At 35.9% G+C, this 15590-nt stretch overlaps 1 long non-coding RNA gene across 1 annotated transcript; it reads right to left on the bottom strand.

Moving 5' to 3' along the window:
• Positions 1–14272: 14272 nt before the first annotated feature.
• LOC112504855 lies at positions 14273–15171 on the bottom strand. Its single transcript, XR_003068284.1, has 3 exons — positions 15100–15171; positions 14809–14905; positions 14273–14560 (listed from the first exon to the last, which is right to left on the bottom strand). It is a non-coding gene; the product is annotated as an uncharacterized LOC112504855 (long non-coding RNA).
• Positions 15172–15590: the final 419 nt, after the last annotated feature.

Here is a 15590-nt window from a genome sequence, read left to right as displayed (position 1 = left end):
AAATTAATTATAAATTAAATTGATTAATAATTAAAATCAACTATAAATTAAATTAACTAATAACTAATAATTAAAATTAGTTAATAATTAAAAAACGATATTAATTACTAACAATTAATATTAATTAGGGGCATAATTGAAAAAAGTGGTAATAAGCTCCTCATAAGTTATTCTCAACTAGCTTTTCAATGAGCTAGCTTATAAGTCAACTTACATTTATCCAAACGTGTACTCAGAAAATAAGCTAGCTTACATTTGCCAAACAATGCCTAAATGACACCAACCACTTCACAACAAATTGAGGTTAATGAAATCGAGCCCTAGACGACCAAGCCATCATCATGAATCGACTCTATTTTCTATTAGTTCTCACCATTCTGAATACTTCATTGATGACCGTTGGAACTTGATTGATCTTCATCCTTGCTATTTCGTCTAGTAGGTGTTGTTGCTTATCTTTATAGAAATTTTAGAAGGCATGGACGGAACATATTTTACTTCAATTTCCGTTTTAAGAAACATACTTTCAAATAATATATTTAAGTGTCTATCACAAACTTCTTTAGACAAAAAAGGGACTTGATGACCTGGATAGCAGGTAATCGGTCGGTCATAGCCAATTAATTTTAATTTGTGCATTAATGACATGGCTTTTTTGTTTTTAGCCCAAGGAAACGGAGATTGGCGATGGGTCCATACTTTTCTTTTGCTTTGATCTTCTCGTCTGAGTCTGATTAATAACGGGTGTCGATTTACAAATTACAAGTAATAATACAGACTTGTATTATCATTAGTTATTTAATTAAAAATTAAATCAATAGTAATAATGAAATAATAAATATTCATATCAACATAATTTTAGCTAATAAATTGACACATCAACATTGTTATAATCGATTACATGTTATACAGATAATCAAGTCTCTTTTTTTTGAAGGAAAAAAGTCACGTGACAGACTCCTAAATTTTAAACGGTGGCAGCGTTTAATTATAAGAAACAAATACATGGAATTTCTTTCAAACCGTGGTACCATTTGACTAAGAAAATGACATTAATAGAATTCGAACTTGGATCTAGGATGGAATAAAAGTCTTGCAAACCAATTATACTAAATATTTTAATTGTATTTTTATTTTTTAACTTTTAATTTGTTATGTGATTAGTCCTATAATTGTTTTGCTTAAATTATTTGTTAAAAATTAAAAATGTTATCATTTTTATTTATATCTTTTTATTTAAGGATGACACATAAGTCAACGTTTCACATTTCGGGTCAAAAACATTGCAGATTGTTAATAGCGCATCCAAGAGGGCCATTTTTCGATATCAACCGTTAGATTTATATGTTTGAATCTAAGATGGAGCAACGAAGTGGCTTTATCATATCCACCATATATTTTAATTGTAGTTTTTATTTTTTAATTAAAAAGAAAAGTCACATGACAAACTCCTAAAGCTATTATTTAAAAGTATGTTTCCTAAATTAGATATTGGAATAAAGTACTTTTTTTTTCTCTGTTATTATTATAGTTTCAAGAAATATATGTTACATCTGATAAAATAATATGATGATATTTTTCATGACCCTATATTTTTTTATATACATTAAGATGGAGGAACGAAGTCCCTTCATTATATCCACCATATATTTTAATTGTATTTTTATTTTTTAACTTTGAATTTATTATGTTACTAATCAAACAATTAAACTCTTGAACTTATTAAAACGGAAAAACCACAAGGGCCAAAATCATATAAAAATCGATAAAATAAATGATAATGTCTCTCATTTAATGATTGTTACAAGAAGAGACCAAATCTGGACATTTTTGCAAACCCCAATTACCATCTTTTAATTATAGAACTATAGGGACAAAAAGTGTTATTTTCGAAAACCATAGGAACCAAATTTGTAGTTAACTCTTAATACTTTTTTTTTACCAGCAAAGAAAGACGAAATATCATAAAAAGACTAGCAAGACGCTAGCAAAGAGAGAGTACAGGCAAAAAAACAAGACATGGGGGAATTACACCACTCTATCCAACTATTCACCAAAACACCTTTCGGCACCCTATTTTTAAACAAAAAAAAAAGAATACGCCTGAAGCTGGCCTGCGAGAAAAGTAGCCGAATTCTGAGAGGGAGCTAGAAAAAATTTACGATTGCGCAAGTTGCAAATAATCCAGAAAAACCCGTACACCACTCCGATAAACGCCTTTTTACACATGGAAGTCCTAGCCACCTCCAAGCTACGATCAAGAAGATTGTCGATCAAATTCACCTGTCCTATATCCACTTTTCACCATATGCACAGGTCCTTGAGCAATTTCCGAGATATCGAGCATCCTATGAACAAGTGTTCCTCGTCTTCTTCGGTACATTCACACAGAGGGCACAAAGAGGAGAGGCAAACCACACCTCTTTTTAAGTGATTGTTTTTAGTCGGAAGCCTTTTGTGAAGCAGACGCCAAGCTAAAATGTTAATTTTTGTGGGAACCTAATTGACCCACCAAGAGGTTCGGAAACTAACCTGGTCTAGCGAAAGGTCATCGTATGTGGCTCTCGTCGAGGAGACCGAGAAGGTACCTTGAGAATCCAGAGCCCATCGCCAAGAAAAGTCGATCCCGTTTGGCCTTTGTTCTCTTTGAAACCAGTCCGCGAAAGGAAGATTGAGTTTATTGAATTCCTTGTGGATTTTTAAAATGTTCCTCCAGAGCCCCTAGAATCTGCCACATCTGGCCAGATTATTCAAACCTCCAGCTTCTTCGTGTAGAGCAGTGATAACCCGTCGCCAGATGTGATTATGCTCAGTTTTGAATCGCCACCACCATCTTGCGAGAAGTGCTAGATTGAGAGCTCTTAGACTACCGATCCCCAGTCCACCAGCATCTTTATCCGCCATCGTGGTACTCCAACTGATCCAAGAAATCTTTCTCACTCCTCCTTTATCACCCTAGAAGAACCTCGAGCTAATAGATTCCAGTTTATTGATGATCGAGATAGGGGCCTTGAGAAGCGAGAGGAAATGCAGACCTAGGCTTCCTAAGACAGATTTAACCAAGACAAGACGACCACCATGAGAAAGAATTTTGGATTTCCAAGCTGATAATTTTTTGTTAAAATTTTCAACCAGAGGCGCCCAAGATTCAGCTTTATTAGAGCGACCACCGATCGGCAAACCGAGGTACGTAAAAGGCAAAATCCCGGGTCTGCAATGTAATCTACTAGCGACAGAAACTACTTCGTCATAGTCAGCCCCCACAACCATAATATTACTCTTCTGCATATTCACCTTCAACCCCGAAGACAATTGGAAGCATCGCAACAACCGAACCAAATTAGTAGCATTCGATCTCGACCATTCACCCATGATCAAGACATCATCAGCATATTGCAAAATCGATATTTCAGGCCCGGAGTTAGGAAGTTTGATACCATTGAAAATACCTTTTCGAGAGGCTTCCGACATATTGATATTGAGAGTTTCGGCAGCGAGTATGAAAAGGAGTGGGGCCAGGGGATCTCCTTGCCTTACACCCCTTCTTAGAGGGAATTCGCGAGTGGGATCCATTGATGAGGACCGCTACCGATGCCGAACTGAGGCACCCTTTGATCCACGCTCTCCATTTCGCGCCAAACCGCATTTCCCTTAGAACATCCTCCAGAAAATCCCAAGACAAGGTATCAAAGGTTTTTTCGAAGTCAATTTTAAAAATCAAGGATTTACGATTACCTTTTTTTGCCCAAGATATTAACTCATTGACGATAATGGGTCCATCTAAAATACTCCTTCCCTTGATGAAGGCAGATTGTTCGTGCCCGACAATCGAATCAATGACCATTCTCAATCGAGACGCCAAGATCTTAGCAATAATCTTACAAAAACAATTTATCAAGCTAATGGGCCGGTACTCCGAAAATGAGCATGGAGATTCGGATTTGGGTATAAGCATGATGAAGGAGGCGTTACATCCGTCGTCAATGGAGGCAGTGGACTCAAAATATTTGACGGCCCGGTACAAGTCATGTCTGATGACATCCCATTATGATCGAAGGAACGCAAAAGAGAATCCATCAGGCCCAGGAGCCTTATCTGATCCATAGTCCCAAATGGCTTTCTTGACTTCTTCCATGGAAATGTTTGATTCAAGAGAGCTCACCTGTTTCGGAAATAGTTGTTTAAAATTATTGCACAAGAAAGAGGGTCGGATGACAGACCTGGGTCGAAACCTCTCAGAGAAGAAATTGAAGGCCGCTTGTTTGACTTCAGAAGGATCCGTGACCAAGACCCCATTGGAGGATGCCATTGATGAAATTGCTCCTTCTGTTAGAATTGACGATCCCATGAAAGAAACTCGAGTTTTCCTCCCCGTCCACTACCCATCAAAGACGCGGTTTCTGCTTGAGATCCTTCACATTCTCCTCATCCAAAGCTTTGATTTTCATCAAAATGTCTTTTCTCGAAGCAATCTCTTCCAGCGAGAGAGAGGTATTTTCCGTCTTGATATCTAAGGAATCCAACGACATTTTCAGGGAGTTCACCTGTTCCACCTTAGCTTTGTTCACTCCTATCTTCCATTTTTTAATGCGTAACTTGAGGTTCTTAAGCTTACTCATAAAGAATTTGATAGGCGGGCAGTAAATGGGTGAAGGGGAAGAGTTCCATAAATCACGGACTAGGAGGTTGAAATCAGGCTGGCCAAGCCACGAATTGAAAAACTTAAAGTAAGTGGGACCAAAATCCACCAGAGCGGATCTGAAGAGAATAGGGCAATGGTCTGAGAGAAAACGAGGTAGAATCACTGCGCTAGGCATGGTGGAAATTAGATGAGACAAGGTACCTGTCTAGTTTACTGTGTTTCGCCCCGTCAGCGCTCATTCTAGTAAATTTTCTTTCACTGCTCCTGACTTCAATAAGCTCTGAGTCCCGGATAAAATCGTTGAATCTGCTAGCGCCCATAAACGAGAACGAGGATCCTTTTCTTTCATTGGCGGAACAAACTTCGTTAAAATCACCCATGATAACCCACATCGTTTTCGAGTTATCGATAAAAAATTGCTCAATGGCATACCATAGCCTGAGTTTGGAGACCGAAGATTGCGACGCGTAAACATTGATGAATCTGCATGGGATACTATTCGACACCCATCTTCCCCAAACAGCAACAAAACCGTCAAGGATAGCGAATTCATCCTTATTGAAAAAAAGACGTATCCCAGATGGATAAGATACCCCCAGACATCCCCCTTGATTTCGACGAAATAAAATCAAAAGAACCTTTACCCCAAATAGATTGGATGAATCGTAGATCCACCTCATCCTTAAGATGCGATTCCTGAATAGCCAGGAAATTAGCTTTATTACCGATCCTCAAATTTCAAATCCAATTCCTCTTAGCCTCCGATGCTACCCCCCTAGAATTCAAAGAAAGAATAATCATTGATTAACTTGTGCATCCCCTGCAGAAGAAATTACCTTTCTGATTTCTGCTTCACAACTGTTCATACAGAATCCGACCATACTACCGATTTCTATAGTATCCCGAACCTCCGACGCTAAGCCATCCAACAAAATTCTAAAGGTTCCTTGCTGCTTGTGAAGGCCGGTCTGATCAAGGGCGAAGCCGGCGCGTCCGACGGGGGATGCTCCGAACATTCAGAATCTATGAGAGGAGCCCTCTTATCTACGTGAACTACTTAATCGTAAGAGGAAATAGCAACCTTGGATTTCCTTGAAAGATCCTGAGAGAACACAGACGTTGGCTTCAGTGGAAAGAAGGGTCTGGAGGAGGATGTTCGCTTCTTAAATGCGTGCTTGAGGATTTGATTAGGAAACGAGTGGTGGCCCATAAAGGAGGAGTTAGGCTCATGTGAGGAATCAATAGTGGGCTCGGGAAAAGTAGTAGCATGAATCGGGTCAGGATCTTGGGCCTTGTCAACCAAAATTTGAAGAGGAACGTCGCACGTGGGAATTGAATTCCCAGCAGAATTAAGAGCCAAGTTGTTGGAAACATAATTGTCTTGGAAAACAGGAAACCCTTTCAACTTACCATCTTCCCCTCGTGGCTCTTCGATATCCTCTTCTTCGTCGGCATCTTGACTTTCGACGGAAATCCCCGACAACCGGAGACCAGAATGGTTAACAAGAAAATTATCGTCATCTAAGTGGGGGTTCTCCGATCTATCCGAGAAATCCGAATCCGATAGCGAATCCGAGATCGCTTTAAAGTGATCACAAAAGTCAGGGGCAATCTTGATCGAGTTCGATAAGTCCTCTGAAATGCTAATGCGATAATCTCTGTTGTCAATCACCACGGAGAAAGAATCATAGATCCTATCCAAATGCGTCGTAATAATCCCCACTCTCCCGAAAGCCAAATTAAGATTGTTATTTACATTCCTCCGGTATAATCACATGTCCCCAAGGTTTCACAATGCTAGAAAAGACGTCTGGCGACCAGGCGTGCGGGGGCACCCCTGTGATAATGATGGATGCAAGACGTTCTGGAACGACAAATCCCTCAACCCATGACTCCAGCGATTCAAACCAACAACTCCACGAGTCTTTCGCATTACTGAGAAAAGAGATGGCGACTTCCGAGGAATCAAATTCCAGAAGCACGTGCAGACCCTAGATACTTGATCTTAAAACCATCACAGCCTCCGTCTTTCATAATGGTGGCGATACCCCAAAGAAGCAAGGAGGAAGCGACCTTACCCACCAAAGATCGACTCATCCGACGCCTAGACTCAGRAGAAGAAWTGAACGATAGGCGGGGAGGATCATCGACGGGGGAYGAGCCCCTTACTGCATCTGCGAAAGATTTTTGCACGTTGACTGGTCGCTTAGCCCTGCCGAAAGGCTTGGCACCTTCGAAAATCCGAGGGGGGGCATCCCTTACGAATCTTGCAATATTGGCAACAAGCTTCTGTCCTCCGACTCACGTGTTATTGAGCTTACCTTCGAATCCTCTAGTGTCTGAAACTCCTAAAAACCTTGCGAATCCAAATCTGTTACCCTGATTGTTGCGTTTCTTAGCAATGTAAACATCAGCTGCTTTGCCAATCCTAATAAGAATCTTCCAAATGTCAGCCTCCTTGGCGTGTCCAGGAAAATTGGTGAAGTAAAAGTTGGTTGCCTTTCCTTTGAATAAGTCTCTCCTGATAACCTCAAATTGTTTGGAAACAGTGTGCTGGATCCTCCAATGATAGCCTTGACGATCACTCTTCCTCCAGCGGTGACTGACCTTCTCCCAAACTCCTTCTTCCTCCATCTTCTACACTTTCTAAATCTTGAAAACGCACCCAAAAATGGGTTCTGTTTCGTTGAAAATTGGTGACGAAACAGCAAGATTCAAGAGTGCCACCGTCAGTTCAAGTTCTGGAGACTGATAGCTAGAATTTCTCAATATTTCCTCTTAACCCTTTTCCTCTGCTATGAGAAGGTGAGAAGTTGAGGCAGCAGGTTGTAGGCGAAGGTGAAGAAATAGGGACACCTTCACCTTCGGTTCTGTAAAACCTAAAACCTTAGACAAAGCTTTTTCACCCTCTCACATAATAAACTCGATCGAAATCACTCTAGTCTGCACCTGGAGATGGAACACAAAACAAAAAATACAACCCTAACCTCGATCACCGGTATGGTCGATGTTGATATATGAACCAGAAGCCATCGTTTTGTCATGAACCGAACCGGCTTGAGTTTGTGTTTGGGGACTGAGGCTTGATGGAGCAGGCGTCGATGCTGCAGGTCAACGGCGGATGATGGTAGAACTCCTCTCGGTGTCGCTCTCTCTCTTGCTCTGCAGGTCGACGGCGAACAGTGGTATAACTCCTCTCGGTTAACTCTTAATACTTTTCATATGCTCATTTGGTGGATTTGTTTGTTAGCGATGTGCCAAAAAGTTAATCATTTGATTATTATAAATACTAAATTATAATTAGCAAAAGATATTGTAGATGATGTCATCATCAGCGATATAAGTATTTCTTATGTGATCGTAATGTAATATCATCATTAGACTTGATAATATTAAAGTCTATTGTGGTTATGTTATAACTTTGATGCTACGGATATATATATATCATTGCGAAAGTCACTACAACCATGATACAAGTTGGTAAGTCGTCAAACCCTTAGATGTGATGCAATTAAATATGGAAAATGTATCGAGGTGAAATGCAACAAATGTTTTCTCTTTTGCCTAACAACATTTCTGTAGCCTGTGATGTATGGAGCGCACCACACGGATTGCCGGTTCTTATTTATGCATAACGGTACGTTAGATTGAGCCGCAATCGTGACATTTATTTAAACGTGTAATTACGTTTGAACCGTTTGGTGCGCCACATTTGGGTGCACGCCAATTTTCAGTTATTAAAAAAATGTCTTGCATTTTATAATTTATCTGCTAAAATAATTAGCATTTCATTTGATAACACTAGTAATGATAATCTATGTGTGAAAAAATTAAAGTGTCATTTGACACCTATTTTAAACGGTAAATTATTTTATACACGTTGTTGTGCATACAAAATAAATTTAGCCGTTCAAGACAGTTTAAATATTGGTATTCAAGAAGCGAATATAAAAAATTAAAATCTACTGTCCATTTGTATGTAACAATATAATATCAAAATAAACAATACTCAAATGTTCTTTTAGTATTGTGGGTTACACTCCTGGAAAAAAAATATAAAAATCAGAATTAAGATAAGAACAAAAATTACAAAATAGACAAAATCAAGAATGCATTGAAATTGAAGGAGTACTCAAATGAAAGACTTACATGTAATAATAATACTGGTTTTCATAAATGACCACAATACAGAAAATGAAATAAAAATACAAATTAAGAAACTTTATAATATAAAAGACGGAGAAGGAAATTCATAATAGAAAATGTCCACATTGGTCATACTAGATCATATTTTGATTGTTGTCAATAAACAAAAAATAAACTTGAGCTGCTACAACAATATTAGGAAAATAAAAAAGACACATATAAAGAACACACATACATAACATAAATAACTTCCGAAGAAAATGAGGGATGAAGAACCATAGTGAATAAAATATAATAACAAATTTTTTTTTTTTTTTGAAAAAAACCATTCATCAACACATATAACCTACACAAATCTTAAAATAAAATGTAATAGTTGTTAGCATAGAAAAGTTTATGGAGGAATAATATTCGAGCATGTACAATAACAAAGTTCAGCAAAAAAAAACATATAATGCACACAAAAACAAACGTAACAATAATTAACAAAAATATAACACCTTGGAATAAAAAACACTCATCAACAAAATATAACACATATAAATCATCAGAAAATGTAACGTTTCTTACATAGATTTTATGGAGGAAGAACAACGAGATCAACGATAAAAAAATTCTGCAAAAAAAAAAACCAACACACCAATAACAACAAATAACTCACAACAAAACATAATTTGAGAAAAAAAAAACGTTAAAATGAGATATAATATATATAGAGAGAATAAAAAACGAAAAATCTAAGAAATTTATGACTTAATAAAAGATAATCAATATAAGCAACAAAAATATTTTAAAAATCTAATAATTTGAGAAAATAGAATTAAGAAAATAACTCTTTCACAAAGTGAAAATATGAAAAGAGTATGATAAATGTCTCTAAGAGTTATGTACATTGAAAGGGAAATTATTTTCTTATAATGAAATACATATTTTTTATTTAGAGGTATAATAGTCTTTAACTTATTTAATATTTTAAAAACTCAAAACGATGTGAATTGTTTTAAGACAAATCAAACTCTAAAAATATGTCACATCATTCTTTTCAGGTTTTGCTCTTATATGTATAGATTGTATTTTTATTTTATTTTTAAACTTTTAATTTGTTAGTTACTAGTCCTATAATTGTTTTGCTTAAATGAATTGTTAAAAATAAAAAATGGTGTCATTTTTAACATTAAAAAATTCTTTACTTCTTGTACCGATACATAAGTCAACATTTTAAATCTCGATTTGCAAATGCCCCTTTATGTCATTGCAACACACCCGTTTTGCTAAATGGTGCCCAGTCGAGGATTTGCCATTGCAATTCATTCCATTTTATTAAATGGGACCCAGTCGAGGTATGTCCAGTTTGCCGTTGCAATCCATCCTAGTTCTATGGTGGCCATCCATCATTTTCCAACGTGCCCATTGCCAACTGCCAAGTAGTCCTTAAAATGAACTATTTGTATTGATAATCCTTAACTTTTAATTTCATAACACTTAATGACGTTTAAGTTAACAAATCAATGTTAATAAATGTTAGAAGGGACAAATCGATCATTAAATAAACTACAGAGACCAAAAGCATAATTTACGGTCAAATTAATTGTGATTCATATTTTGAAGGCTAGATAATGGCTTTAGCTGAAGCAATTTTTTAAAATATGAGATGATTATATATAAAAATTTGTTCGTTATGTAAAAAAAACATATTTTAAAACTTAAAATATTATGAGACATCATTAAATTGAATTATCAAATAATTATAAATAAGTTATAACAATTAAATTGATATAATATTTTAAAAAATTGTTAACCGTATGTTTACTATATTTTTAACAAAAAATGGTGGACTACATTTCATTAATTACATGGTTGACCTTGTGGTTTGCAGTTTGCTTTCTTTGGTCCCTGGGTTTAGATACATGTGACATAAATGCACAAGTGTTCAAATCTCTCTTTTTGAAGAAAAAAGTAACGGAACAAACTCCTAAACGTATTATTTGAAAGTATGTTTTTTGAGCTCTGTTATTATTATAGTTTCAAGATATATATATGTTACATCGATAAAATAATATGGTGGTATTTTTCATGATCATCTATTTTATATATATAAGATCCCAGCATTACAATTCCATTTTTGTCTAAATTTCGAAGTAAAGGAGCTCGTCTAATAACTAACAATAAGTTAAGTTTCTATTACAAGATTGAAAAAATTAAAAGTTTTTATCCGATATTTACGGAACAAAAGTTTTTATCCGATTTTTACTTCTGGCTTTTTCAATATTGAAAAAATCAATCATTCACAACCACTATGAAGGATTCCTCTAAAAATTAAAAGTTACAAGAAAAGTTGGAACAAAGTCCCATTATCTATCAAAACCATATATTTAATTGTATTTTTATTTCTTACTTTTTAATTTATTATTTTGTTAATCCTGTAAGGGTCAAGATACGCACATCTGCAGAACTCGAAAGTCAGTCCGACCCAACCACAACTCTAATTTCACCACCATCTGTCTAACACTTTTAGAAACAAAAGGGTTAGCAGAATTGCAGTTATCTAACCCATTTCGAAGTTAAAGGAAAAAAGCACCATTGCAGGAAGCTCAGAAGAATTGGCATGGATCCTAATTCTAACGTCATGGATCAGAGGTTACCGTCTTCTTCTTCCTCGTAATTAACACACACGCACACACACACACACTCTTAGCTTAGCTTTCTTCCTCCCTCATGAACTGCATATAGATGTATGTATATGTCGACCAACAACTATACATGCTTCTATCACTACCCGGCGCCTCATTTTCCGACGTGTTTTGAAATGGTGTATCTTGAAATGGGTTCGGATTAAAACCCAGTAAGTTGATCAGAGGTTCCGGTGAATATGGCCGCCGGAAAAGGTGACTAGTTTGGTAGTGATCCGAGGTGTCACCGGAGCATGGCTCTATTCAATAATAATCATAGCTTAATTAGAATGAAAACCCATGGAAATGGCTGGAGTAGAGTTGGTAAAATGAAATGGTGTATCTTGAAATGGGTTCGGATTAAAACCCAGTAAGTAGATCAGAGGTTACCATCTTCTTCTTCGTAATTAATACACACACACACACTTAGCTTAGCTTAGCTTTCTTCCTCCCTCATGAACTGCATATGTATGTATATGTGAAAAGAAATCATGAAGTTAATGCTCGCTGATAATTCCATGGCCACTACACAGTTCTGATAGGCCGTCTATCATATACTTCTAACTAACACGCCGACCAACAACTATACATGCTTCTATCACTACCCGGCACCTCATTTTCCGACGTGTTTTCCGCCGATATGGCTTGCCAGAAAAGGTGACTAGTTTGGTGGTGGATATGGTATCGGAGGTGTCACCGGAGCATGGTTCTATTCAATAATAATCATAACTTAGAATGAAAACCCATGGAATTGGCTGGTTGACTAACATGTTAAGGTACTTTACTTTGTGTATGTTAAATATGATTATGTAACTAAATAACTAATACTAGCTATGTGTTTTTTAAGTACACCAATCTAAACATCTTAATAGTTTGATCAATGCATATCCATCCATTTTTGGATAAAATGCATGCATGGATGGGTTAACAGTCACAATTGCATTTATAATCTTTAATTATGTCATTGTTTTTTATTGATATAAACTTGATTAATAATGGTTGTTTTAGGTTGATGTGGATATCCCTATATGCTATTTATTTAGCGGTTAACGGAATATTGTTGCAAATAGTTTCTCAAATGATCGATGGTACCCCAGAAAACAAAAGACGCATGGTAATTTGCTTGGCATCCAGGGGCGGATCCCTATAGGGGCCTTTGGGGGCCATGGCCCCCCCGTTTTTATACATAAATACTATAACTAAGGTATTAAAAACATATATATTAAGTAGCTTAGTTGGCAATGTTGCTCAACCTTCATASTTGAGGTTGCTGTTTCAAATCCCATCCCAATCAATTTTTTTGAACTTTATATAATATATAAATTATTAATATTTAATTATATATATTAGTTTTTATAYAATATATTAATTATATGTAAATATAAGTTTTTAAAGTAAATTACACCGGTATTACTATTTCTCGGTTAATACTTTGAATATTTAAGTTTTTAGAGTAAATAATATAATATATTAATTATATGTAAATAATGTTTAAATTGGTATTTACTATTTTTCTCTTAATACTTTGAATGTTTCGAGTTTTAATATTACATTAATCAATCTTTTTCTAAAATTTAATAGTCTAAAAATAAATCATTTAGATTTACAAAWTTTTACAATAATATAGCATCTTCAACATATTCTTCAAAAAATTTCCAAAATGGATGATTAAAACTCTATTAAAACCATACTCGAGCTCCCCGCCCCAGCCAATCTCCCATTGGCAGGAAAGTCGTTTCGATCCAATCCATTCTTRGGATCAAATAAAGACAAAAAATTATATGTTTTCTCTCATTGTAATCAATTTTTGTTTACACTCTCTTATGTTTTCTCCGTTTTGGAGAATTTTGGAGAGTCTGTTGTAGCAAAAATATGCCTAAAATCTCCATTTTCTCAATTTTGAAAAATCTATTGAAGATGCTCTTATATTTCGGCCCCCCGGACTACAACGGTTGTGTTCCGCCCCTGTTGGCATCGTTATTCACGAATGTTGTTGCAGCAACATTATGGCTAGTGTTCCTTTCACCCGGTAATAAGCAGCACAATGATTGGAAAGCCATCTTGGTTTACGCCATCCTTATATTTACTGGAATCCTGCTTCCCTGTTTATCATTCTCAATGCTAATGCCAGAATGGTTCACTTTGCTACGTTTTACCGTCATATACACCATTATTGGAGGTCGTAATGTACTACAATTTATGTTCACCTGGTCTTATCAAAAACTTGTTGTTGCTATAAGGTACGTGATTGATAAGTTCGTGGCATTAATCTTGAGATCTCAATTGCTAATGGATGATACTCGTCCTAATGAAGAAGTCGTATAGTACGTTGCGACTATGGTCTGTAATATTTGTGCGTCATGTATTTTTGTAATTTATGTGAGGAAATGTAATGTTAAGGTTGTAGAATAAGTTGTTGGAAAAGTGGTTTGAAACTTAGATATTGTATTTCAATATTGATGACTAATAAAATAGCATACCTGCATCTGTGTTTGGGTTGCATTTAGAGTGTATGCAGATCCAAAAACATCCAAAGTTTGGGGATGATTTGCACAAATAGGAAAGCAAGGTAAGATCTTCATGAGTCCATATACAAAACAAGTGCGTATAGGCATTCAGTTTTCGTTTTAATGAATACAAAATTGGGTTGTCTACCATTTTGGGAGGATTCGCATTCGCATGTTAGTTGGTGTGTGGCGTTTGTATCAAGATGGAGTGTCGTATATATATATATATATATACATATATGTGTGTGTATGTATTATATATATATATATATATATATAGAGAGAGAGAGAGAGAGGCACACTCCATCCTCACCCGTCGTTGAACGACGAACTTTTGTGACCCTAGGGTGACGTGCGACCAGGCCGGCGACGGTCTCCTGTGTCACTGGATTTCAGTTCTTTCATCTGAGCTGCATGTGAGGATAAGAAGCAAAAGTAGAAATATATACCAGTACCCTTAATTCAGGTGTAAGTTGAATTCTTTTCATTTCTCTCATGCGTTTTCCAGTTATGCCTTCAAATTTCTAAATCTGCATTTGGCTTGGTTGTTCCTTTGTGGAATCCTCTCTTTTGACTTGTTCTTCCTCATAATTCTTCTAAATAAAAATAACATGAAAGAACTCGGTGACATTGAGGATAAGAATTTGGAGCAAAACTAAATTTAGCATTATATATATATATATATATATATATATATATATATATATCATGCATTATGGTGTTAAAGAACTGGCCAAGAATACAAAACCAATCCTTCTAATTAACTTCTAGCATAATATATATATATATATATATATATCCCAATCTTGTCCACATGAATGCCATAAAAAAGAATGTGATTTACCAGCACCAAGTATGAGAACAGATGCATAAAATCTGGTCCTACTGAAATGCCAAAACACTCCCAAAATAAGCGGATGGTGTTTTAGAGACTGCATAAACTGGAGAAAGAGTTTGGACAACAATGATTATAGATTCAATTTCGACTTCAACATTAGATCAGATAGGGAAAATGGGTAAAAATCAGAAATTTGTCATAACAGAAATCATAGAGTAGAAATCGATGGGGATAAACCACATTGCATGCAATGAATATGAAAAAATTGAATATCTTCAATGAATAGCGATTTCTTACGAGAGTGAGGGAGAGGCAAAGCTGATTCGTAATCGATCCAGATTCTGATGTTGGAGCCTTTATGAGGTTGTATTGGATGCAAAAAGTAGTGATCAGGAATGGCTTTGAAGAAGTAGATAAGGCGGGAGAGGCATACATGTATGCAATCTACATTTCTGGCCCTTCATGTTTTTTTCAGAAATTAGATGCTTAATTTTTCAATTTTTTTTATCTCTAAGAGTATCTTCAATGCTACTATAAAAAAAATAGATTTTAGAGATTATTTTATTTCAAGAGTTGCTTTAAAACTTCTCTTCTAATTTAAATATATATAAATTAGCTTGTATATTGGCTGATTGAAATCTATTTTGATGATCCTGGTGTAACATCCCCCGTCCCCGTGGTCCGGAACGGGCGGTGTCACTAACGGGACTTAATTCAATTACACAAACATTGCAGAGCTACTAATAAACTCCAAACGTAGATTAACTTCTAAAACATGCTTTACAATC

Source organism: Cynara cardunculus, unplaced genomic scaffold, assembly GCF_001531365.2.
Source record: "Cynara cardunculus var. scolymus isolate 2C unplaced genomic scaffold, CcrdV1 Un_Scaffold_7131, whole genome shotgun sequence".
In the NCBI taxonomy this organism is placed as follows: Eukaryota; Viridiplantae; Streptophyta; class Magnoliopsida; order Asterales; family Asteraceae; genus Cynara; species Cynara cardunculus.
The sequence above is the reverse complement of the archived record's forward strand: the minus strand, read 5'-3'. Positions and strand labels throughout refer to the sequence as shown.